Below are 27,514 nucleotides of genomic sequence, written 5' to 3'. Positions count from 1 at the left end.
CTTCACATTTCCCAAATTTTCTACCAGAAAAAATATCCTTATAAAAACAAGCATTATTTGAAAGAAATGATGACTCATGTTCCTGGATAAAATGAGCAGCAGGTGTAACATGAGATCGAGAAGAATTTACTTAGTGTTCAGATTATGCTCCTAGCAAGGTACACGATCCTGCAAAACAAGGGAGCCAACTTAGAAAGAGATGGATGGGGAATCCAGGAAAAAGTGGCTCAAGCCCAGAAGAGCCATGGAAAGCAGAGAAGGGAAGTTCCAGGAACCGCCCACACCGCAGCAGGTCCACAGTAACCACAACACGAGGGAGCTGGGGGTCCCCAGGGGAGTGATCTGAGAAACAGGGCAGGGGGCCCTTGATGGAGTGGACTGAGGTTCAAAAGCAGCTACTCTCAGGATAAAGCCAAGCAGTTCAGGAGGAGCAGGTGATTCGAAATCCCAGGGTGAACAGAGAGCTGTCCAGAAAGGACCCGTCATCAGCATCTACCACTTGGATGCCTAAGGAAGGCCATTTAGAAGCATAATAATGCAAACACTGTTTACCAGCGTTTCCACTTTCAGAATTAATCCTGCAGATAAAGCACAGGAGTCTTAATTATGGATATGAGACAGAATACGAACGTGCCACGCCTTGCCGATGTGAAAATACAGATGCCAGGAAAGGGAGGAGGGGAGAGCGGGCATGCTGATATCTCGGGCTCAGCAAGCGTGAGTCACAGGAGACTGGGGAGGGCCCAGAATAAAGGTCTAAGTCACTGGAGGGCCAGACAACTGGGCCTGTTATTTAGAGATACTGACCTGAGTCAGTATCCCATTCCCTACACTCTGGGACAGGACTAAGGGCAGGCGATGAGGGGGTCAGCGGGGTAGGGGACTCCAGCTTTTCCATATAAGTCTTTCTCATTTGATTTTAAATATGTGCATGTATTATTCTGATTAAAAACCTAATTCTTTTAAAAAGGCGTGAGACTCTGAATTCAAACACACTATGAGCAGGAGCTTCCTACTCTAATGCTCACGTCTCTCTCTCTTCCATATGTTCAAAAAGCTCTGCATCCATATGAAGCCGCTGTCAGTGGGACAGGCCAAGCTTCCCTAGCAACCTGGCACCATTACCCACACCCCACCAGGCTGCAGCAGCTTTCAGGTGCACACCATTCCAAGCATCTTTCTACGCAGAGAAGCTGGGAAGGGATGACGAATGTGGGATCATATCATACACGCCACTTTGAATATAAAGACTTTTAACTTGAATGGAAAAAAAATACACTACAAGGGCTTTTGAAATAGCGTCCTTCCCTCTCCTGATCTTCTTGCCACAGGCTCCCTGCCCTCTCTCCAATCCCACCTCCTCAAAGCAGCTAGAATGATCTGGTCCCCAAATCCAGTCATGTCACTCCCTGGCTCAACATTCCTCCTGGGCTCTCATGTAGAGGCTCCAGGGCGGACTCAACGCCCAGCCGCCAGCCTCTTCTAGCTTTGGTTCCTCTCCCGGGCGCTCCACTGTGGTTTGCTCAGGCAAACAGCTCCTGCGGTTCCCAGACTGAGCCAGGCTCCCCCCTGTCTGAGCCTTGTAGGTGCTGGCCCTTCTGTCGACAATGTCCTTCCATCTCCTATCTGCCCACAACAGGCTCAGCACTTCTACTCCTAAGATTGGGCTCAAGTCCAGCCTCAGTGGGAACACTCCCTCATCTGCCCGGATGGACTTAGGCCCTCTAACAATCACTGCATTCATATCCTGCTTCTTTCCCCTCTGGTTCCCCACAGACTGGGTCTTTCCATCTTTGTGTCTCCAGCTCCTAAAAAACAACCTGCGATAACAATTACAGCAACCAAGGCTCACTGACTTCTTAAAGTGGGCAGGACATTATCCTAAGCGCCGTATATGCATTATTTCATTTAATCCTCACAACAACGCTATGAAGTAGATACTATCACAATATTCATTTTACAGACAGAACCACTGAACCTCAGAGAGGTTAAACAGCTTAACCAATATCACACAACTAATTATTGGTAGAGCCAGGATTCAAACCCAGGCTGTCTGATCCACATACAGTTGTGCAGGTTGTACACTACACAACTGGGAAGCCCACCATTCTTATCACAGTCTAGCTTGGCACCATCCAATAGAAATATGACAGACACATATATAATTTTAAATTTTCTAGTAGCCAAATTAAAGAATAATAAAAAGAGACAAGTGAAATTAATTTTAATAATGTATTTTACTTAACCTAATATATCCAAATCTTACCATTTCAACATGTATTCAATATAAACAATTATTAAAGACATTTGACATTCTCTTTTTTGCAAAGACTTAGAAATCCACTGTACATTTTACACTCATGGCACATTTTGCTTCAGACTTTTCCATATTTCAAGTGCTCGACAGCCACATATAGCTACTGTACTGCACAGCACAGGTCCAGCTACAGCTTGAACAAGCCCCAACCTCTCTGGGCCTCCACATCCCTATGTTAACAGTGAGGATGGACTTAATCTCTGTCTTCTTTCATACAGGTCAACAACCTTTCATTGATCCTAAGAGCCGACATCTGCATAGCATCTTTCAGGTTATACCAGACCCCAATGCTTCCTCTAGTCCTTAAAAAGTGCCTCCAGTTGAAAGCTTCAGAAACTGAGACTCAGAGAGGTCATCTGCTCAGCCCAGAGTCACACAGCCAGTGGGAACCGGAACTCAGGCCTCCTGCCTACAAATCCAGTTCACTTATCTTCACTGACTACTTGCTAAATGCTTCACCCAGGCCTCGCTAGCCAAGGGGTGCCTCCTTCCCTAGAGGGAAATACTATGACTCCCCTAGGGATCAGAGGCAAGTCACCGAAATTTAATGAACCATTCTGTGCATCAACTTTTTTTTTTTAATTTTTATTTATTTATTTTATTTTTCCCCCCAAAGCCCCAGTAGATAGATGTGTGTCATAGCTGCACATCCTTCTAGTTGCTGTATGTGGGACATGGCCTCAGCATGGCGAGAGAAGGGGTGCGTCGGTGTGCACCGGGGATCCGAACCCAAGCCGCCAGCAGCAGAGCGCACGCACTTAACCGCTAAGCCACGGAGCCGGCCCTACGCATCAACTTTTAAAGAGATCCACTCATGCACCCTTCTCCGCTTCCTGGGCAGAGAAACATCTGGAAGTATAAACCCGTCAACAGCTGGGAGACATTCTCACCCTTAAAAAGCATAACAAAACTCCAACAATGAAAACCATGCTGTCAATTGGAGGGGTGCAATTTTGCAGGTCTCAGTTTCCTGGCTGGGAGGGAGTGTGTTTGCCCTGGGCCTCAGGCCTACTGGAGTAAACGGGATGAGACTGCTGCTAATCCACTCTCGCTGATTAAGTCCCAACCCACGTGAGGCCTCCCTTCTGCATCAGGATCAGGTCTGCAGGAGGGGCGATGAGTGGACGTGAACCTGCATTATTGTCTAAACTCAGATTCATCCCCATGCGGGCTCAATTGGGCACAACCACACCACCAGTATCTCTAAAAAAGGTAAAGCGTTCCAAACCCCACCCTGAGAACCACACTCAACCCAGTGACATTCCAGAAGGATGAAAGAATGTGGATGAACCTTGGAGCTGCCAGATGGGAACCGATAGGATCTGTGGTGTAAGGATAAAGGAACATCTGCCTTCTAATCCCACCTCCACTATTCAGCTCACCTTGGGGGTCCCCAACACACCCTTGTCCTGAGCTCCTGCGGGTGAGCAGTAGGTGCCATTAGTAAACCTCCCTCCAGGGCCCCAGGTTCTTCTGCATTGTGCAGCTCAGTCAACTACCCAGAACCCTGGAGGCAGAGATCACCTCCGGGCAAGAGAGCACACCGGTTAGGACACACAGATCCTAAAATTAGGCAGCCTGGCTTCAAATCTTAGCTCTGGGCCCTGCTACTTATTAACCATTACCTTAGATAGCCACCTAGCTCTCTGCCTCCATCTCCTCATCTGTAATTTCCCATGGGGAAATTAATACCAATGACATGGACTGTTGTAAGGATTAAATACACAGATTAAACAGAGATGCAGAGTGCTCAGAACAGAGGCTGGGACACAGGCGGAGCTCTTGACGTGTGTGCTGACATGAGTTTACAGATGAGGAAATCAAGGTCCAAGGAGAGGGATGCAATGAGAGTCATTTTGCAGACACAGGGCTCAAGTGTGGATCCCAGGACTCCAAAGGCAGGAATTTAAACAACGAAGCAACACACATAAATGGGCTTTTCCAACGGGAAAGCACTAAACACCCTTGCTCATTCAACAGAGTTACAGACCACCGATTGTGCTGGAGGCCCAGTACTAGCATGCCCATTCGAGGCTCACAGGCCGGCTGGATAATAATAACCAGCACTTATTGAGCACCTACTGCATGCCAGCTCTGGAGGAAGCTCTTAATGCACAAAATCTTCAATCCTCACCACAAAGCATCTGGTAGGGACTACTGCTTTTCTAGTTTGACAGATGAGGAAACTGAGACTCAAGAGGAAAGGAACCAGCTCAGAGATCTGACGCTTTTGAAGGCAGAGGAAGAACTCAAATCGATGCAGGAAGACTGCACTCTCGTCCACTAGGCTTTGTTCTTCTATGCTTCTAACACATATGAACAATTATTCATGGCTTTTGGTGGTCTCTGCCACCAAGTATCGGAATGATTCAAAACGCCAGGCAGAGGCCCCGGTTGTAAAAAGCCCAGGATCTGAGCCTGACACAATAAACCAATGAATAAATCTGGCTGTTGAAACGGGTCCCTCTCCTGGAAGAGGGACCTGCCCGCCCTCCTCCTATAATTTGGGCCTGAAGGCTGGAACATGAGGCAGGAAGCAACGCAGGAATCATGCAGCTATTTATCCCTCATGGAAGCATCCAGGGTGGGCTGGGACCTCCTGGGAGCCCATTCTATTCAGCTGCAATCAGCCTATCAGTTTCTGAAAGGCTTATCCTGGCTGGGGGTATCTAAGCTGTGGGCAATCGTAAACACACCTCCACTGCAGGAGGCGCCCTGCATTCCTACATTCCATGCAGAAGAGCAGTGGGAAGTATGGAGGGAAGAGGGGCGAATCCCACCTGGGCAGGTGAAGATCACCTGGCAGAGAACAGCGGTCCAGCTGGACTGCGAACCTGCCTGGAATCCTGGGCCCACGTTAAAGGGAAAGTAAACCAGGCCAGGGCTGTTTCCCGAGCTCCAGTGCCACCACTGCCCCTGCATGACTTTCTCTGAGTCACTGCCCCTCTCCTGGGCATCAGTTCTGCACCAGCATCAATCTGGGGCAGGTAGAAGTGATCCTTAAACAAACAGTTCCCTAACAATGCCAACAGCAGGAAGCATCTATTCACTGTTCATTGTCACCCCCGCCCTGAGTTAATCACGCCTCATGCACCATCTCATTTAAACCTTGAGATGATCCAGACTTTTATCCTCAGTTCACAGCCAAGGAAACAGGCAGAGAGAAGTTAGGTTCACTGCACAACAAACTAAACAACAGAACAAGGCAAACGCAGGAGGGAATCCTTAGCCATCATATTCCAGGAACTTCACTACAGCACTAAGAGCATTGCTTTCCAGATTATGGATGAGGGTCAACAATACTTCGCCAAAGAAGTCCCTTCCAACTGAAAGTCTATCATCCCAGGAAAATCCAAAAGCAGCATTGGTCCCACCACCCTAGCCCGAAACTCTGGCACGTGTGACCAAGTGTGCAAGAATGCTCACAGCAGCCCTGCTCATGCGGCAAAAAACAACTGTCAACAACTCACATGTCCTTGCAGAACAGATAAACTGTGGTCTGTTCACTCCATGGAATAGATTACCACAGTGAGAAACAGACCTCAGAGACACGCATCAACATGGGCTATCAATGTCATGCTGAGTGGAAACGTAAGTTGTATACAGTATGGAATTGTGTAAAGCTTAAAAGGAAGGAAAGAAACAACACAGTATTTAGGGATACTCGTGTATATGGGAAAAAAAATTCATTAAGCAAGGACATAATAAACACCAAAATTCAGGATAACAGTTACCTCTAGGGGAGAGAACTAGGTGGGAGTTGGAGGAGACTAGAAAAAAGATCTGGGGCCGGCCCCGTGGCGTAGCAGTTAAGTGCACACACTCCGCTGCTGGCAGCCCTGGTTCTGATCCCGGGCACGCACCGACACACCGCTTGTCAGGCCATGCTGTGGAGGCGTGTCACATAAAGTAGAGGAAGATGGGCACGGATGTTAGCCCAGGGCCAGTTCTTCCTCAGCAAAAAAAGAGGAAGATTGGCATGGATATTAGGTCAGGGCTAATCTTCCTCACAAAAAAAATAAATAAATAAAATAAATGAAAAAAGATCCATTGGAGCCAACAGTTATTGGTCATATTCTGGTTCCTAAGCAGCATGGAGGGTTCACGAGTGTTTGTTCACTATCAGTCATGATGTCATCTTCTTTTGTGGATATTAATGGAATATAATGAACTAAACGTTGAAGCTGCACAAAGTTCGCTCACCAATTTTGTCACACCAAAAATGTTTGCTAGTTATTTATTTTGCGGGAAGTACAACTCCCAAAGAGGACTTTGAAAGTGATGTGCTGGGTTGGAATATCCAGGGCGGGTGCACTATGACCCCTGAGATGCTGCTGACTGCAGCATTAGCCAGTACCTGCCCTCAGCAAATCTCTGCCAGGTTCCAGAGAGCTGGGTGCTCCCTTCCACTTCTGGGAAACGGGGTAAGAGCATCCACCTGATAGAGCCACTGAGAGGATGAACAAGATGACACACATAAGAGCTGAACTGAGACACCAGCCCCGGGTCTACACTGGCCACCGGAATCCAAAGGATGAAAACTCGAGGCAGGATAGCAAGTGGTCAAGACCGGCATTCTGCCTCTCCTGGCTGAGTTTCGTATAATGTCTGTGCCTCATACCCAAAGCACAGGCAACAAAAGAAAAAATTGGTAAGTTGGATTTAATCAATTCTAAAACACTTGTGCATCCAAGGACACTTTCAAGAGGGTGAAAAGACAACCCACAGAATGGGAGAAAATATTTGCAAATCACATACCTGAAAAGGGGTTAATATCCAGCATATATAAAGAACTCCTACAATTCAAGTGGCTGATAAGCACATGAAAAGATGCTCAACATCACTAGCTATTAGTGAAATGCAAATAAAAACCACAATGAGATACCACTTCATAATTATTAGGATGGCTATTATAAAAAAAGAAAACAATATAACAAGTGTTGTCAAGGATGTGGAGAAACAGGAACCCGTGTGCACTGCTAGTGGGAATTTAAAATGGTGTGGCTGCTATGAAAACAGTATGACAGTTTCTCCCCCAAATTAAACACAGAATTACCACATGACCCAGCAATACTTGTACTTGTCCATGTTCACAACAGCCGAAAGGTGCAAGCAACCCCAATATCCATCAACAGATGAACAGATAAACAAAATGTGGTAGAGACACACCATATAACATCATTCAGCATTAAATCAGCTGCTTAGCTCCCTGGGCTCCAGCAACACCCTGACCATGTCTGAGAAGCACTACCTCACCGTGGTGTCATCACCATGTGCAAAATCATATGTCTGCGTCCCTGCACTGGACTCAGGGGGGAGGGTCTCAGAGGGACCCCCAAGCACAGCGACAAGCCCAGCCCAGCATCTGCACGTGAGACACGCAGCAAATCCTGGGGAGTTGAGTTTAACTGTCCAATTGTGATGTTTACATGTAATATTAATATTTATTGCTTACATGAATAATATGGGTAAGTTCTTAACACTGGCACATAGTTAGGGCTTACCATCTATAGGATGCCATTTTATTATAGCTATTAATAATACTAAATAACATGATGCTACATTGTAACTACGTTAATGCTATATTATCATCATCAATGCTTTTGCTCTCACTGTGCGTCTCTCAAAGGCAAAGACTGGATCTTCCAGACCATAAAGTCCACAGTTTGTCTCTTTTATTCCTCCAGAGCCTCACACAGCTCCAGGCACCTATGAAGCTCCTAGAGTTCCCAGCCACATCCTGATTGAATTTTTCCTCCCCAGTGTGAAGACAGATAGGATGGGAAAGGCTGCACAAAATGGTGTGGGGCTTTCTTCCTCATGGCAGCTGACCGGTTTGTTTCTTTAAGCAATTTTGCCCTGATGGCTCTCTGCAAATGAAGAGAAATCTGAACATCACCCTTGTTCCCCTGATGGAAATCAGCAATGGCTGGGCAACTGTGAGGGCAAAAGTCAGTGAGGTGGCCGGAAACCACGACTGCTTAATAACAGCCGACCAACACCTTATGAGCCCAGCAGGACAAAAAGGACTGGCTTCCTCCAAAAAAGAAAAAAATCCAGTATGTGCTGAGGGGGCAGAGAGGAAAGAGGAAAAGGAAAAAAGCAGTTAGAATCCAGGAAATGATTACTTTTCCAGGCACAGCCTATCACAAACGCATGTGAGGGGCTGAAGAAGCAATTCAGAGTAACATCATGTGCGAACAGTTTTGAGGGAAAAAATATTAATACCATGTATGCGGGAAAGTACTTGCTCAGTTTCGACATTCAAGTCAATAAGGATTTAAGCAGGGAGTGTCCACTATGACATGCCGGCTACCTGCTAGGTGCTGGAGGCACAGAAAAGCAAGTCACTTCTGGACACACTTGTACGATGAGAGAGAGAGAGCCATAAGCAAGGGTTGCAAACTCCTGGCCCAAGGGGGGCCACATCTGGCCCACACGTGTTTTGTTTAGCCTGTGAATGTTCTTTAAAAATCTGAATGGAAACATTTGAAACTCAAGAGTGTACATTAAAAAATAAAAATAGATATCTGGCTTCTCCTTAAAGAGTAGAAGCTCTGGCGATACTGCCTCTACCTTCTGGCATGGGGAATAGTGGAGGTGGGGGGGGAGCTGGATCTAAGAGCAGCCGCCCCTTCTAGAGAGGGGATTGGCTGTTCCGCAGTCTGCACACTTTCTACTGTCTTCTATCAGGCCCATCTGGTGCTTTTACATAATCTCCTCATCCTCTAAGCAGCTGAGTTTGCAAGCCCTGGCAGGAACGCACGGCTGCAACACAACACAATGGGGCGTGAGCCGTGATAACTCAGACGCAGGGTGCTTGGAGGGGATGGTCATGTTCAGTTTGGGAAAAAGAAGGAATGCTTCCTGGAGGAGGTAACCTCTAAGCTGAGTCATCAAGCAGAAGTAGGAGTTAGTTAGGAGAGGAAGTGGAGAAAGGGTTGGAAACCTGTGCCATTTCCCCAGCTGGCTGCTTCTCTCCCTGTGTGAGACACACATGTTAGAAACAAATCTGCAGACACCAATCCTCTAGAAGAATCATATCATTCCAAACCTTCGACATTATTCAAACCCCATATTCGCCAGCTGCCTCTAAGAGACAGGCCTTACTTCTGATCCAAGCCAGAGCCATCCACCAGGTATAAAGTACTCGGTCTTTAGGGTCGTTATGAGCCGGGTCCTTATCCACCGTTCACGTGCACTCAGCAATTCAACTGATACTTGCTGAGAGCCTGTTATGCAGCAGGTTCTCAAATTAATAATGGGAAGCCATTCAAAGCTCTTAAGTCGTAGAGTTTCAGGATCTAGTTTGCCCTTTTAAAAGCTCACTCCAGCCAGGAGGAGGAGGGGAGAGGGAGCAGGTAGACAGCTGGGACCGGCGCTCAGGAGCTGGGTGCTCTGGCACCGGGGACATCAGGTCTTACTGCCGGACCAAAAGTGAGACAGTTGCATAATCCTGGTCAAGGGTCAGGAATCCTTCAGGTACAAAACGTGAAAACGTCACGTACCTGTCTAAGTCGTGGCTGCCAAGACCATTTCCATATGTCACAGTTACTGAAATAGTGATCTTTTTCCTTCGGCACCCCTCGCTTTTTCAAAAACTCTTTGCTTTTCCTTTTTAATGGAATAAGTATGTGGGGAATGTCTCTAATTGAGAAAGCACGTATGGAATGTCCAGAGAAACGATAGGGAAGAGATACTGCCTCTGGCCAACCTCCCAGTGGGGAGAGGACAGAAGAGGCTCAGGTCAGCCGGGAACTCTGCACAGAGCAAAGGCCAGGGGGCAGCCTCCAAGCTCCTCTTCTATTCCTAGAGCACACTGCTGGGACGCCAGCTCCTCCAGGTGTCCTGGGGGAAGCAGGCCTGGAAGGAGGGAGGGGGGTGCAATGACCACTGGAGGCACAGCCTGCAGGAGGAAGCCCCGGGTCCCCACTGGCGGTGCCCTCTAAGTTTAAACCAGGCCAAGACAGCGTGGCCTTGGTCTCATGAGTTTCTCACGGACCAAATGCAATCGTCTGCTTTGTAAAAAGCGATGCACCACAAGGGGAGGAGTGATCTCTTGTTGAAATCTCTAAGTGGAAAGATCGCTGAAGTGATCTCGAGGCTGCCGCTGGCCCGGGTGGATGAATCATGACTACAGTGGGTCTTGGAATAAACCCTGTCACGATAAACGCTGGAAGGGGCCCCTGTCTCCTACAGCTGCTTGCCCATAAATTCCAGGCGACTTTCAACACCGAGGACCTTTTCCTTTTCTTATTTCTTTTTGAAAAATGAGAAAAGCCAAGCATCCAACGAGAAGGTAACTGATGCGCTCTCAGCTCCATTAACTAGAATGTTCTTCAGAGACTCCAGGCTGCAGACACCACATGTGGATGGATCTCTCTGAAATGCCACTCTAAGCTCATCCCTGCCCCTGTTTAAAACCTTCCATAGCTCCCTATCGCCCAAGGGATAAAGTTCAAGCTGGGTTTGGAAGGCCCCTGGCTACCTCTTCAGTTCCACCTGGAACCCCTCCTACTTGGCCCTCCAAGCAGAAGGCCCTTCCATCTCCAAAATAAGTACTGAATTTGCCCTCTCACTCCCTCTCCATGGCTAGAGCCAGGGTCCAGATCCCTCTAATCGCTGCAATACAGCTTCCGTTGTCAACCATCCAATCCACTGTCCACCAGCAAAAAGGTCAATCCAATCAGACCACGTCCCACTCAGCAGCCCACAAAGGCTTGCAATAACACTTCACGCCCTCCATGACCTGGCATCTGCCCACCCTAGACCCTGTCCTGTGTCTCTGGCCCTTGGACGACGTTCACTCCACTCCACCCACACAAGTCTCTTCATACTATGAACACCCCAAACTTTTTCCTGCCTTGGGGTCTTCACACATGCTGTTCTCTGGGGTCAGTATACCCTTCCCTCAAATGATTTTTTTAAAGAAATTTAAAGAGCCTGTAATTTACAACCATAAACATGTTGTCATATGTGCTCCCAGTCTGTTTTCCTTTCTGTACATTTTCAGAATGTGTAAGTGATATATGTACGTATATACACTCTTCTTTTAAAAAGCATTAAAGGTAAAGTTAAAGTAATCTTTGACCCTCACCACCAACCCCATTCCTGCCTCCCTCCTCAGTGATGATAGTGAGTTTGACTAGATTCTTCCAGTTCATTTTTCAAACGTTCACATCCATCTCTAAATATCCCTACGTAACACACAGCATGAGCTGTGAATTCTCAAACTTATCTAGGAGTGGCCTATACATATGTTTTCGATTTTACTGCGTGCTGCCAATTGATCTCTCTGATGACCTCACACACTCGCTGCGTGGGGGATTTTGTCACACAGCCTCACCCAAACTTGAGTCAGACTTCCTATTTTTGGCACATTTTAAAATATGAAAAATGTACCCCTTGGAAACAACCCAAATGCCCTTCAACTGGAGGAGGGATAAAGACACAGTGATATATCCATAGAACAGAACACTGCTCAGCAATCAAAACTACCAGACGACTGATACACACACAACACGTGAAGAGTCTCACCTGCATTATGCGAAGTGAGAGAAGCCAGACTCAGAGGGCTACATACTGTACGATTCCATTTATATGAAAAAGGTAAAACTGTAATCAGAAAACCAATTAGTGGTGGTTAGAAGCAGGGAGTTGGGGAGGAGACTGACCACAAAGGGGCAGGAGGAAAGTTTGAGGGAAGATGGAAATGTTATATATCTTCATGGTGATGATTACACGACTATGTTACACAGCTATATGCATTTATTAAAACGCCTTATAGTGTTATATACTAAAAAGGGTGAATTCCACTGTCTATCGGATCAGACCTCAGTAAACCCGACTTAATTAGGGAGATTCGAATCTTTTCACATGTCCCGCCCATTCTGCTTTCTTCTTTTGAGAACCACTTGCTCATATCTTTTACCAACTTTGCTCTCAGGTTGTCTAGGTTTTTGTTATTGACTTTTGGGAACTCTGTATTCTTTATTATTATAGCTTTTTTTGCTTAGACGTACTTTTTCCCTTACTATATAGTCATATTTATCAATCTTTTCCTTTTTGTTTGTGCTTGACTCCTTGTCTGGATAACTTCTCCCAAGTCTTCATGTCTCATTCAAATGCAGGATTTCAGTGTTAATCCCTTCACCCCACAGAAACTATCCTCTCACATTAGTCTATTTCATATTCTTTCATATTCCTTACAATAACATAGGTTTTTTTTCATATGTTTGCTTCTTTCTTTGTCTCCCCCACTAAAAATTAAGCTCCTTAAGAACTGTCACCATATCTGTTTTGATCACTGCTGAATACCCTAGAAGGCCCAGAAGAGTGCTTGGCACAAACAGGCATTTCACAAATACCTGCTGAATAAATGAAAGTAATGAAAAAACTAATACAGGTGCATATGATGTATATAAACATGTGCCTAGCGTGTAATATACGCTATACACATCAGTGTATCACGGACAGCCACAAACATCACACGTTTCACCAGAAAACAGCAAATTTGGCTTTGGCACAAATCTCACAAGCCACAATATTTACCTAAAAGTTTTAAAACATTGAGAGGCTATGATGCAATAATCCTAGGACTGGATGTTTATCAAAAAAAAAAAATTAACTGAAAAATAGAAACCTTAACATACACAAAGTTTTATATATATACATAAAACCAATATCTATACACAGTCTGTTATGAGCTACGCATCCAATTCAAAAGAATGATTAAGCACCGAAACAGTCACTGAACAGAAATGCTGTTTACGCAATAAAAATGACATGGTCAAAGTGTAAGTGATAACATTCAGGAATGCTTATGACCTAATGGTAACTAAGAGAAGTCAGGAAGCAAATATATACAACATAACTACGACTGTTTTTGTAAAAAGCAACAATCAAGACAAAACTGATTGAATTTAACTTAAATTATATTTATCTTTTATAGACCTTTGCCCCAGATTTTTATTTTATTTATTTATTCATTTATTTTTTTTGTGAGGAAGATCAGCCCTGAGCTAACGTCTGATGCCAATCCTCCTCTTTTTGCGAAGGAAGACTGGCCCTGTGCTAACACCCGTGCCCATCTTCCTCTGCTTTACATGGGACGCCGCCACAGCATGGCTTGACAAGCAGCGCGACGGATGCGCCGGTCCGCGCCCGGGATCCGACCCTGCAAACCCCGGACCGCTGCAGCGGAGCACGCCCACTTAACCACTACGCCACCGGGCTGGCCCCTGCCCCAGATTTTTAAAGATAAGCCTGTATTTCTTTCACTTCAGGAAAGATCATTTAAATTTCCCTAATCATAGTTCTGTCCACCAAGAGCCTGGAATCCCCAACCCAGGTCCCTCCTTCCCGAAACCCACACTGTCATCCTTCTAAACATAAATCTGGGAAATTACTCCTCGGTTATAATCTTTGGAAAGTGCCCAGAGTTTGCAGGACCCATTCCAACCGCTTCTGCCTGGTCATGAAGGCTCCGGAGACTCCCCCACCCTCTGGCCTGCTCGCCCCTCGTCTCTCCCACCTCAGCCACAGTCCCAAGGCACAGCAGCCTCACCTCTCAGTTTCCCGTTTTCAAGACCCTAGCTGAGACTGGAGACCCCTCATCCCATTTCCCTCCCAGGCGAAGATTCTCAGGCACACCACACCTGGCTGCCAATGGTCCCATTTTCACAAGTCTTCCCTCCTTTCCAGTTATCGTCAGCCATCTGCCTCTCTCCCACACTGGGAGTTTCTTGAATACAAGGATGGTTTCTTACTCACTGCAGACTCCTCTGTGCCTGGTACTCACTCATTCACTCACATGATTCACTGAATGCCCACCAGGTCCCAGGTACTGTTCTAGAGCCATGCTGTCCAACGGAAATAGAATGTAAGTTACGTGTACTTTTAGATTTTTCTAGTAGCCACATTGAAAAAAAGTAAAAAGAAACAGGTGAAATTAATTTTAATAATACATCATATTTAATCCAATATATCCAAAATATAATTTTAATATATAATCAACATTAAAGAATTCATTAATGAGATATTTTACATTCTTTTTTTGTGCTAAGGCTTTGAAAGCTGATGTATATTTTACACATACATTACATTTTCATTCAGACCAGCCTCATTTCAAGTGCTCAGTGACCACACAAGGCTAGCGGCTACCACATCAGGCAGCGCAGTTTTAGATGCCTGGGGATACAGCAGTGAATGTCCAGAAGCCCATTACTTGTAGCCACGTCCACCACCACCAGCCTGGACCAAGCACCTGTATTACTTGCCTTTTCGCCCCTGGCGCCCTGGCTTCTCACTCTGATTTAGTCTCTTCTCAACACAGCAGCCAGACTGATCATTTCAAAAGCTAAATCAGATCACATCAGCTTTCTGTTTAAAACCCTTTAACGGCCACGCATTTTACTGCATGAAAGACAAAGCCACTATGTATAGTGACAGACGTTAACTAGATTTATTGTGGTGCTCATTTCACAATATATACAAATATGGAATCATCCTGTTGTACACCTGAAACTGATATAATGTTATATATGTCAACAGTACCTCAATTTAACAAAAAAGACTATGTATTTAGATAGGCCTGAAGACAATGGGAAGCACCCATGCACGCTGCTCTGGTTCCCCTTCTGCCTCTGTCTGCCTTGCTCACACCACTCCAGTTTACTCTCCTCCTTGCTGTTCCTCCATTGCACAGGCCCACTCCTGCCCTTGGCCTCTATCTCAGCTCTTCCCAGGGCCTGACACAAGCATCTTCTAGACTAACTCCTTCAGCTACTTCAACTCTACTCCAATGTCAGCTTCTCGGTGGAGCCTGCCCTGACCAGCCAGATTAACAGGGCAGCCCACTCCAGCCCTCCAGACCCTGACCCTGCTCTACTTGTTCCCATCAAACGCATTTCCCTCTAACACACCACGAATGTACTCATTTATTATGTCTACTGTTCCTTATCTGTCTATCCCAGTTATGATGCAAGCACCATGAGCACAGAAATCTTTTTTGTTTCTTTCTGCATCCCCAACACCCAGAATAGTGCTTGGCACAGAGTAGGCACACAATAAGTATTTGCTGAATTAATGAAAATGAATGAATGAATGGCTGTAAACCCTCAGGCTTATAGAGTTTACAATTTAGTGCAAGAAGACATATGGTCTATCAGGTAATGAGAAGTACTCTCCTAGTTTGCTCAGGCTGCCATGACAAAATACTATAGACCCAGTGGCTTAAACAACAGAAATTTATTTCTCACGGTTCTGGAAACTAGAAAGTCCAACATCAAGGTTCTGGTTTCCGGTGAGAGCTCTCTTCCTGGCTTATAAAAGGCCACCTTCTCGCTGTGTCCTCACACACAGCGAGGAAGAAAGCACTCTGGGGTCTCTTCTTATAAGGGCACGAATCCCATGATAAAGACCCCACCCTAACGACCTCATCTAACCCTAGTCACCTCCCAAGGCCCCACTTCCTAATACCACCATATTGGGGGTTAGGATTTGAACTATGACTTTTGGAAGAACACAAACATTCAGTCTATAACGAGTTCTATGCAGAAACATCAAACTCAGGAAGGGAAATAGGAGAAAGGAAGGTTGTCTTTTTATAAGGCAGTCACCCAAGGAAAATAATAATAAATAAACAAATAGAGCAACTACCACTTATACAGTAACTACCACACACTAGGCCCTGTGCTGAGAACCTTATATCTATTAACATAGTGGTTCCAGGGCCCCAGGGCACTGTAATTTTTGCCTGCACCACCTCTATCCATTCTGCAGCTTCCCCGGGGGCCACCCTGCCCCCACTGTGTGGCTTGGACTAGAATGGAAGCTACAGGAGGGTAGGATTTTCGTCTCTTTTCTTCCCTGCTTGATCGCCAGCAGTACTCGGCACACAGCAACTGCTCAGTAAATGAACGAATCAATCTTGAACAGAGTAGCAAATGTTGGGGCTAATTTACCAGGAAAAGAGAGTCCTGAAGAAGAATAAATAATAACGATTGCTTTTCTGTCTTCCTCAAGAGCTTACTTCCTCCCTCCGTGCTAAGTGCTCGGCAGCATCCCTGGGAGGGAGAAACCCTTCTCCTCCCTGTGCAGCAGCTGAGAGCTAAAGTAACTTGCAAAGGCAGGCTGACACCTGAGGAGCAGCCTCTGACTCCTGTCCTGTCTGAGACCCTCTCCTGCAGCCTTCCTGATTTCTTCTCTCTTTCTTTACTTGTATTAGCCCTCATTTCTTTCAGATGCTTGCAAAGAACTCCAGTGAAGTCACTGCCATCTTATGATCTGTGCAAACAGAATGTTACCTTTACACATTAAAATGTATTCAGAAACCACTACTCCAAGCAGCCACAGGAAGTAATAAAACCTAGTAATTGTAACAGTAATAATAATAGCTAACTTTTCACGAGTGCTTCCTCTGAGCCCAGGCTCTCTGCAAAATGCCTGTTCATCCCATTTTCTCTTCCCAGCAACCTATGAAGCCAGTGCTTTATCATCCAAGTCTTACAGACGAAGAAACTGAGGCTCCTAAGTAATACAGATCTGCCCTACCCCTCAGACAGCCCAGATGCCTTCTGCTGCTTCCTGATTTTCTTCTGTCTTCAGTATCCTTTCCCTCGGGGCAAACCCTACACTTTCCACCAGGTCAGGCTCTCTCACATCTAAGACAATCACTGCAGGCTGGGCGCTGCTGGTTTCCTTGAAAACAAAGAAGCTCTTGACAGCCCCCTGATCCAACAGAGCACCAGGGCTGTGTCTGCCACCAGAGGGGTGAAGATGACTCCACTCCCCACTCCCCCACCCCGCTGCTCTCAAGAAGTTCACAGTCAAGGAGCAAAAAGACACAGGTAACCAAATAACACTGGGGCTCAGATTACCCACCAGGCAACAGCAAAACAACACCCCATAACCCCCCCCCTTAAAAAAAGAGGAAGAGAAAATAAAAGAGAGACAATTCCAAATTCTGCAATTAAAAAATGACTGAGATCATTTGGGCCTCTTGTATGTAACTCTTGTGTTTTATGACGTGGCATTGTTTTCGTTTTTAATGACACGGTTGAGAGAGGCCACCACAATCTTTGTATTGTTAGGGTCGCTAGGGGACCTAAACATACCCAGGATAGAGGCAGGTACTCAGAGCAGTTGGGGGGAGTGTGGAGGGATGGGGAGGGTGCAATCATTTACAAGGAGTTCTCTCTCCCATCTGCTGGGAATGTGGACAGTAATTAAACGCTGGTCACAAAGCCGGGCAGGATGCCCGGATGCAGCATTTTGCAAATGCTCATAGATTCTGCACCAAGAGTGAGGTTCCTGCCTGGGCCCCAGAGGCCTCGTTTCCTAGAGCCCCAGTCCAGAATCTTCCCAGCACTGAAGCCCCCACTTAAGTCTTCTTCACCCCACTGTTAGCCTGCTCCACAAAGGCGGAACAGGCCGGCAGCCTGAGCAACGACATCTTCGCACAAGGTGTGGGGGTTTCCATCTGTGCCTAGGTGAGGGGTGGAGAGTGGGAGCACACTCAATCTTCCTGCTCAGAAGCATTCTTTGCTTGTTCTTTTTTTTTTTGAGGAAGATTGGCCCTTAGCTAACATCTGTTGCCAATCCTCCTCTTTTTGCTTGAGGAAGATTGTCACTGAGCTAACATCCACGTCAGTCTTCCTCTACTTTATATATGGGACGCTGCCTTAGTATGGCTTGATGAGCGGTGCGTAGGTCCGCACCCGGGATCCGAACCTGCGAACCCCAGGCCGCCTAAGCCGAGTGCCCGAACTCAACCACTAGACCACCCAGCCGGCCCCTCTTTGCTTGTTCTTAACTTCATTGTCCTCTCAATTCTGCGAGTGGGCCCAGGGAGTCAGAGGGCCCTGATCCAAATTCGATGGCTCTGCCACTTCCTAATTGTGTGGCCTGGGGGGATATTTTTAACCTCTCTGAGCTGTGGGTTCCTCATCTGCAAAATAGTGATAATAACGATAATCCTATCTTATATGATTGTTGGGAGATTAAATGAGATAATATACCTAAAGTATTCAGAACTGAGGCTGGCCCACAATAAGAACTCATCATTGATAGATATTTTATTATTATTGCCTGGTAGGGTTGCAGGGAGCACAAAATGCAAAGAACATGCTTGGCATGACATACGATTTCAATGTTATTACAGGAACTATTATTATTATTATTATTACTACTGTTATTAGTTCCTTAGATTACTCGGGTCCAGAAAAACAGGAGAAGCAGAGGAGGCACCCATCAAAAGACCCATTTTAGCAGTGTTCTCCTGTAAGGCCTAGAATTTCTGAGGTTTTCTAGGGAAGGTGTAGAAGTGACTGAACGGGGCTCATCAATGGCCAAAATGATTCCAGATCGTTGCTCTGTTCCCATCTTGGGTCAGGGGCCCTGCAGACACTGGGGATATAAAGAGGGAGTCCTGGTCTCTTAAAGAGATCACAAACCAGCATCATAAGGAAAAAAATAAAACCAGCCAACTATGAAAGAAAATGCGAAATAGAAAGCCCGAGCATCAAGGAGGGCATCGGACATCTAAAATACACACAGTAAAGTGCAGCCATTAGTGGGCCCGCGGCCACCTCTCCAAAGAATACGGACCCCGCCACTCTCCAAGGACCTAGGTTTCCCCAGGAAAGGGTCGATCTGCTCTTGGTCTGACCAAATTCAGGGACACAAACACGAAGAGGAAGAAAGGAAGGGTGTCTGATTGTCCAGGGGACTCCTTAGCTGAGCTGTGGGAGAAAAGTGTCCATCCCAGGCAGGCAGAGAACAAGAGCATGGTAAACACAGGCTCCCCGAACCCAGCCTGCCTGTCCACCTGCCATTCAGGAGGAAAAAGGCTAAAGCACAAGAACTGATGGGACATAGTGAGAATCCACCAAGTTTTTAGACCAATAACCACACAGAGCAGTGGGGGTCAGATATTTCAAAACCAAGAAAAAGAACTCCCTCTTCCCAGCCCCAAAAAGCTCTAGCCACAGTGAGAAGAACACAGCAGACTGCATGGGGGAAGGGATAGGAGAAGGGGGAGAGAAGAATCAATGAGAAAAAGAAACTGATTTCTTCTACTTTTCAAGAGAAGCCCGGTTTATGCAAAATTTTGCACTCAAAGTAGGTAAAGCAAAAACAACAACAACAAGTCACCCTTAACCAGGCAAAACAACAACCTGACCACAAAACAAACCCCCTCTGGGAGTTGAATGGGTCCAGCGTTAAGGTCAGCACCGCACCTACCCAGCTTTTCCATCACCAGATCCACACGTGGAATTCCAGTCGGGCTCTCTTGCCAACAGCTGAGACCACGAGGCAGTCCTCACCTTCAAGATGTGTCTCCTCTCATATAACGGAGACCAGGCCACGAGGCTCTCTGCCCAGGCAAAGACTCTGTGTTTGTCCTTCTGCTGCTTCCAGGAAGGTTTTTCTCCTAATAAATCTTTCAGGAAGTTCCACTCAGGGTTCAGAGGATCCATACAACCCTCTTTTCTACTGGTTAGAGCTTTAGAAAGATTTGCTGTGACCACAGGACTGTGTCAAATGAACAAGCCTCAACTTGTCACCACCAGTATGCAAAGTAGGCCTGCAACATCCTATAACGAACAGCAGAGCAGATATAGTCCCTACCTCCTCAGGGCCCCCGCCCACCCACCACACACAAACACACGTTTCCCCAGTTTCTTCCAGCAACTAAACAGCTCCAGTAGGCAGGACTCACAGTGGCAGAGTGGGCGACAGGGGGCTGCCAACCTCTCTTTGGAAAACATAAGACCAGAAAGGAAAACACCAAAACCTCACCCTCTTCTCCCTAAAAACCCTCACAAGTGGTTTCCTCTCTTCTCGCACCTTCTAGAAGAACCTGAAGTCAGGGGATCGAGTGAACAGAAGAATATTCCATGACTGCAAAGTATCAGGAAAACTCATGGTGCATCCGGCACCGACACATGCAGCCTCATGGCTGCCGCTCCCCAAAGTCTACACCCCGACCACAAACACTGGCATAAATAAGAGCACGTGATCCCAGAGAGGGTAAACCTCATTAAATCAACAACCTTTCCAAAAAGAATTACCGTGATAAGGGTGTGGGGGCACCCGGCAAACCTGTAAATGCAATGCAAAAGCAGAGAAAGTTTCAAAAAACAGAGCTGCTGAGTTTTCGGAAATCACCTTGGTTGGGGGTGGGGGCAGATGGTCAAAGGATGGAGGGAGCATCATATGATTCACAGACTTCCAATTTTGCAAAAGGGGCCTCCAAACCGTATCCGTGACCCCAATCGGTACTGATTGGAGAGGGTCTATTTTTAGAGATTAGGTAATACGCCTTTGATGAAGTACATAAATCCAGAATTATCTCTATGCACGGAGCGTTTGATGTCACCCTCCTCCCCTCCCCCTCTCCCCAGACGCCCAAACTCGCTGCCAGTCTTGAGTCTGGTGATGAGGAAAGTGCACGGTTAACACACAGACATCCGAATCCGAAAGCCCCTTTCCTCGGTCCAACTACTCAGTGCGCATCCCCACCCCCAAGACCATGGCTTGCGAGTTTCCAGAAACGCAGAAGACAAAATGCTAACTTACTGGAAGGTGGATCCAGCCGTGTCTCCGAAGGTCGCCCGCGCCGCCAACCTCCTCTCCGCGTGGAAATCCACTCGCCGGGTGCCGGGGGGTGCCGAGGCCCCTCCTCGCCCGCGGCCCCTCGCCGCTCCTCCTGCCAGGCCGCCCCGAGCCCGCCGGCCCGCGGGCCCATGTGCTCGGCGGCCGCACGCGCTCTGCCCGGGGCGCGCGGGGCTGGCGGGCGCCCGTGACGTCACGGCGGCTCGCGCTCCGGGCCGCGGGGGAGGGGGGAGCGCGCGCCGCCCGGCCGGCCGCGTGCGTCCTCGGCCCCCGCCAGCCCCGCGCTCCTCGGCTCGCCCGCTGCCCGCCGCCCCGCGCGCCCCTCCACCCGCTGCCCCGGCAGCTTGCGGCGCCGAGCCGCGGGGGGCCGCGTGGAGGCGGGACGGGCCTGGGCCGCCGAGGGCCCAGATGGCCCGGGGGAGGGCGCGCTCCGCACCGGGCTGGGGTCCTGGCTGCGCCCACGCCGGGGCCGAGCCAGCCGGCGCGAACCCCGCGGTGATGCCCGCCCGCGAGTGCGCGGCGCTTTCCGCAGTCCTGCGCTCTGCCCTCCTCCCCACCCCCCGGCGCGCTGGAGGCAGTCTTCCCACTTGCCAGATGGAGAAGGCGAGTTCAGTGACACAGAAGGACCAGGATACTCTGAGATGGGAGAACTTCGCGCAGAAGACCCCTGGCTTAGCTCCATCCGTAGTGACCCATCTGAGCCCCTCCTTGGGTACCACCCAGCATCCGCGGCCCTGGTGGGAAGGGCGCACGCACCTTCCCACCTCCTTCGACGTCTCCAGCTGTCCCCAAGGGCTGAGGTTGGCAAACCCTTGCAGAGGGCCTGCAGTCTGATGGCTCCCTCCACTCGGGAGTATTAAAGTACCTCCTCGAATCTCCAGTAGTCCCTCCAAAGGAACAAGAGAACGCCGGCCCCCTGGGTGGACCGTGTTTATCTTGCTTTCTCTACGTAAGCGCGGGACTGGACCGACGCAAGGAGCTGCCTCCGTTCAGTTCAACATTTATTGAGCCCTTCAGGGAGCCAGGCACCCTGCTAGGCGATGGGGGCCAGAGACTGAAAGGCAAGTTGGACACAAACGTTGAAGGAGGTCACGATCCGGTGAAGAGATACACACGCAAGTGGGCGATTTCAATATTATGGAAGCAAAGGCTGCCCCTCTCTCCCCCGCCCAGTGCCCTACATCTATTTCAACCCACCCGGGGGTCTTCAGCCCCTCCCTCCCTCTTGTGTCATATTCAGTTTCTCCTTTTCGAATGGCTTCTTCCCGACGTGAATGGTTCTCCTCCGGTGAAAAAGGAAAAAACCTTCAGTTGAGGCTCGTGTACCGCCTGCGACACATATTCATTTATTTTCACGGAGCAGTTGTTTTGTGCCTGGCTCCCTGCAAGGGTCTGGACACCTGTCTGGGCTACGGTTGTCAAACCTCTGCATCTATATACGGCGCGGTAGGAGCTGTGAGAACTTAGCCCTTTCACTGCTTAAACTTCCTCCCAGGAACCAACTTCTGTCATCTGGGGAAGCTGGTGTCCTCCTGCTGGATGCCCGCGGGCCACGAGAGGCCCAGCTTCTGATGGCAAGCTCAGCTCCGTCCCTGAGTCCGTGACCCTGGCTACCGCATCATTCCAGTTAGCTGCCTGCGCTGGAGCCTCTCCCGGCTGAAAAGACGCCTTGACCCAGGATTCACTCAGCCTTGACCTTGACTCTGCTTACCCTCTCCGAATCTCTGACGCACTAACCTTAGATTCACATTTTTCCTTTTTAAGAATTCCTCTTTAAAATTAAAAAAAAAAATTCAGAAAAAATTCAAAAAGGTGTCAATATCCCTATCATCCAAAATTAACTATCAATTACATTTTGGTCTATCTGCTTCCAATTGTTTTTTTAAAAATCATTTGCTTCTTGCAACAGTGATATGATACATGTACATTGTAAAAAATTAAAACTGTGCAGGAAAATACAGAAAATAAAAGAAAACCAAAATTTCATCAGCCAAAAATAACTTTCACGAATATTCAATAAATCCCGGACATCTTTTTAGGCATATATTGGCATATAAATATAAATATGGCATATAGGGCATTTGTAAGGCATATATATGGTTAAATGTAGAGTTGACAGACTAATGGATAGATAGGAAAAATAAATTTATTTTAGTATATTAATACCTTATAGTTGCTATTTTTAAATTTAAGCTGTTTCATTTTCTTTTAATAGAAGAAAAGAAAGCTAACCTGAAGCTGAAGGAATTGTTAAATTTTAAATATTTCTTTACCACATGAGAGAAATATTCTGCAAAGGTTCAGAAAAGAGATGATGAAAGACAAGAAGGGAGTCAAGTAATGGTGTTTTATTTGTAGATCTCTCCATTTCAGAGAGCAGGCGACTCCTCGATATGATGTTAGCACATTTCCTCCCACCAATCCTTACTTCACCTCTTATTTCTGTTAGATGTGTTATTGTTTTTAAATTGCCACCCTCCATTCTGTAATTGTAATTCCTATGGTTGTTTAGTGGTACTGGGTCCATAATTAAACTATATCATGCTCTCCACCATTCTTTCCCTTTTCTACATCTGCTTCCTTATCTACAAAATCCATCCATTCATTTATCACTCATCATCGCGTCCCTAGTATGAGCCAGACATATACTAGTCCCCGAGATTCCTTGGGCAATAAGACAGGCAAAGTCCTTGCTTTTGAGAAGCTTACATTCTGGTGAGAAGATACGGAGACATGAGCGAATAAGCGAGATAGTTTCACCGGTGATAAATGCTCATGAGACAGTAAATCTGGGTGAAGAGCTAGAAGGGGAGGGGGCAGGAGGGGAACTGACTCTAGATAATCTGAGCAAGAAGAAGCCAGCCGTACAGACTGGAGAGAAGGTTCGAGGACGAAGGAACAGCCAGGGCAAAGGCCTGCAGGCACATGAGAACAAGATCATCAATCATTCCACAAAGGCTTATTGAGTCAGACAGGCAAATAGTTGCAGTCATCATTTTCCATTGGGTCAGGAATCACGTGTCTTCAGCTTGCCATTATATCCCCAGCACCAGCTCAGTAAATATATGTAGAATCAATGAGTGAATGAATGAATGGACAAACTGGATCTTGTGATAGCAGAATGAGAAGGGAAAGGTGCCAGGTGCAGTAGAAACACAAAGGGAGGCATCTATTTGGCACAGGCTGAGCAGGCTCCCCAGGGGAGGTGGAGACGGAGCTGAAACCTGAAAAATAGGTTGGAGTTTGCCAGTTTGACAGAGAGGCGAGTGGGGGTGCTTGAGCAAAGAGAGCATGTATACTTGTGCAGTTTGGCAAACGATAAGTGGCTTGGTATGGCTGGAGTCTAAAATCACTGTTGGAAAAGTGGTGAAATGATGCACAGGACAGAGATGGGTAGACCAGATCCTGAGAGGCCTTGAAGTCCATGCTGAGTAATTTAGCCTTTGTCCTGAAGAAAGGAGGAAGCCACTGAGGACCTGTGTGCTGGGCTAAGACATGGGCTATCTTGTTTGGTAGAAAGATCACACTGGCTGTCATGCAGAGAATGGATTTTAGGGGGACCTGATGAGAAGCAAGGAGACTGATTAGGAGGAGGCAGCAGAAATCCTGGTGAGAGACAATGAGAGCCTGGACTGGAGTGGTTGCCTTGGGAATGGAGAGAAAGGGGTGAATGCAAAGGACGTTTAGGAAAACAAACCTGCCAGATGAGCAAGTCTAGGGGAGAGGGAGGGAGAAATCAAGGGTGAGGGCCAGGTTTCTGGTTTCAGCACGTGGGGGTCAGTGGTACTGTTCATTTGCATGGGGATCACATGGAGAGGATGCGGTACAGGTGGGGAATGGGATGCCCTTGATTGTGGACTGGTTGAGTTGAACAAACCTTTGGGCTTTCCAAGTGACGTTCAAGAGGCAGGTGGCTCTAGGTGTCCCACGTGCCTGGGAGGGGCCTCAGGTGGAGATATAAGTTTAGCAGTCATCAATATATAGCATAGTGGTTGATGCCTTGGGCAGGAATGAGCTCACCCAGGCAGGAAGTATATGTTAAGTGAGAGGGCCAGGGAGCCGACTCTGAGGAGTGAACATTTATGGGGCAGAAAGAGGCAGAGGCTGCTTCTATTTAGGATGTTCTCTATAAATCTGTGATTGGAGGTTCAGTGCTCTGCTTTCTGCCTAACCTCACAGGCCCTAAGAGGTTAGGACAGGCCCCACCACTTGCTGATAAACCGAATCTTCTAGTTCTCCTCTTCCCAGTGTCTATCCAGTGATTATAGTCTGTAGATTCACCCTCCTATCCTTCTTCATGCTCACAGTCGTTGCTCTGGAATAGACTTCCCTTCCTCCCTTCTGGATTCTGCAACAACTAACTGGCCTCTTCGCCTTCAAATCTCTCTGCTCAGACAGCCTCTAAATAGTCTCTCCAAGGTTTAACCTTATGAAGATGCAGGTTTCTCTTTTCCCACCCTAGCCACCCAGTATCTAACTGCCCCATTTCATTAGTTTTTTCTTTTCTCCTAGAATATCCTTTTTTTTAAGGCTCAGCTGTGTTCTCTGTCTTTTGAGGCTCAGCCCCAGTGTCTCCTCTTCCATAAGCAGTTCACAGAATACTCTAGGCTGCATCTCTTTCTGGTGACCTTGGCACCAGCCCTGCCTGGCAACCTCCAGTAGTCACTGAGTAAACCTCGCCTCCCTCTTCAGACTCTGAGTAGCCCTCAGGCGGAGACTTTGTTGTAACCCTCGTTCTTCAAGTTCAGCCAGGCAAATTGAGGCCCAGAAAGCTCGTTGATCTTGACTGAGGTCAGACCACCAGCAAGGGGAAGAACCAGGACTTGACACCAAGTTGACTTATCTGGGTCCCCTATGGCTCACCTGCCCCCAGGTGAAATGAAGCTAGGACTGGTTGTATTTCGGGCAGAAGAGATACAGAAAATGGGCTCTCAATGAACAAACACTTCTAGAACCACACTGATCATCCCAACGTGGGGTACTGGGAAGAATGTGTGATTTTATGCCTAACAGACCTTAGTTTGAAGCTAGGAGCTACCATGTGATCCCGGGTGAGTTACTTAATCAAAGTCTCAGATTTTTTTAAATTTATTTTTTTACTTGTGGTAAAACACACATGAGCCAGTCCTGGTGGTGTAGTGGTTAAGATCTGGAGCTCTCACATCCTCGGCCCGGGTTCGTTTCCCGGTCAGGGAACCACACCACCCGTCTGGAGGTTGTCATATTGTGGCAGGTGCGTGTTGCTGTGATGCTGAAAGCTCTACCTCCGGGGAATTCAAATACCAGCAGGGTCACCCATGGTGGACAGGTTTCAATGGAGCTTGCAGACTAAGACAGACTAGGAAGAAGGACCTGGCCACCCACTTTCAAAAAAAACTGGCCGTGAAAGCTCTATGAATAGCATTGTCTGATAGAGCCCCAGAGGGTGAGAGGATGGCTCAAAAAGACGGGGCAGGGTTACATGGGAGTAGCCTGTGCTCTATGCTACACAAGGTCACTAGGAGTTAGAATCAACTCAGCAGCACTAACAAAACACAGGACATGAAATTAGCAATTTTAACCATTCTTAAGTGTACATTTCAGTGGCATTAAGTACATTCACTTTGTTGTGAAACCATCACCATCTCCAGAACTCTTTTCTTCTTGAAAAACTGGAACTCTGTACCCATTAAACACTAACCCTTATTCCTCCCTCCCCCAGACCCTGGCAACCACCATTGCACTTTCTGTCTCAATGAATTTAACTACTCTATTTTATAAGTGGAATCATACAGTATTCATCTTTTTGTGACTGATTTATTTCAACGTAGCATAATGTACCCAAGGTTCACCCATGTTGTAGCATGTGTCAGAATTTCCTTCCTTTTTAAGGCTGAGTAATATTCCATTGTATGTATAGACAACTTATTGTTTCTCCATTCTTCCATCACTGGACACAGCTTGCTTCTACCTTTTGGCTATTGTGAATAATATAAACATGGGTGTGTAAATATCTCTTTAAGATCCTGCTTTCAATTATTTGGGTACATGTCCAGAAAGGCTGGACCATATGGCAATTCCAGTTTTAAAAATTTTTTTAGGAACCACCATACTGTTCAGATGTCTTAAATAAACTTTTTATTTTGGAATAATTTTAGATTTTTCAGAAAAGTTGCAAAGACAGTACAGTGAGTTCCTATATACCCCTCACCCAGGCCCTATTATTATTAACGTTTTATGTTACCACGGTATATTTGTCAAAACTAAGAGAACAACATTTGTACATTACTGTCAACTAAACTCCAGATTTTATGTGGATTTCACCAGTTTATCCCTTAATAGTCTTTTCCAGTTCAAGGATCCCATCTACAAAACCACATTACATTTAGTCCTTCTGTCTCTTAGTCTCTTCTGGTCTGTGACAGTTTCTTAGATTTTCCTTGTTATTCATGACCTTGGCAGTTTTGATGATTATTGGTCAGATATTTCATAAAATCTCCCTCATTTTGATTTGTCTGGTGTTTTTCTAATGATTAACAAAGTCTCAGTTTTTTCATCAGTAAAATGTGAACTAACGTACCTATTTCACAGGTTGTGTGT

The 27,514-nt window shown here is 46.9% G+C and overlaps 1 long non-coding RNA gene across 16 annotated transcripts in view; it reads right to left on the bottom strand.

The window, feature by feature from the left end:
* LOC131419616 (uncharacterized) overlaps window positions 1–21,053 on the bottom strand; it is a 237,199-nt gene extending 216,146 nt beyond the window's left edge. For 2 of the 16 annotated variants that reach the window (XR_009223297.1, XR_009223311.1), the window contains exon 1: window positions 19,562–19,893. This is a non-coding gene — a long non-coding RNA (uncharacterized LOC131419616). Of the gene's footprint in view, window positions 1–19,561; window positions 19,907–20,899 lie in introns of those variants that run through there. The other 14 variants (XR_009223298.1, XR_009223308.1, XR_009223307.1 and 11 more) reach the window with 12 other exon arrangements.
* Between the last annotated feature and the right edge of the window lie 6,461 nt (window positions 21,054–27,514).

Source organism: Diceros bicornis, chromosome 21 (genome assembly GCF_020826845.1).
Source record: "Diceros bicornis minor isolate mBicDic1 chromosome 21, mDicBic1.mat.cur, whole genome shotgun sequence".
Classification (NCBI taxonomy): domain Eukaryota; kingdom Metazoa; phylum Chordata; class Mammalia; order Perissodactyla; family Rhinocerotidae; genus Diceros; species Diceros bicornis.
This window is presented reverse-complemented; position numbering and strand designations above follow the sequence as displayed.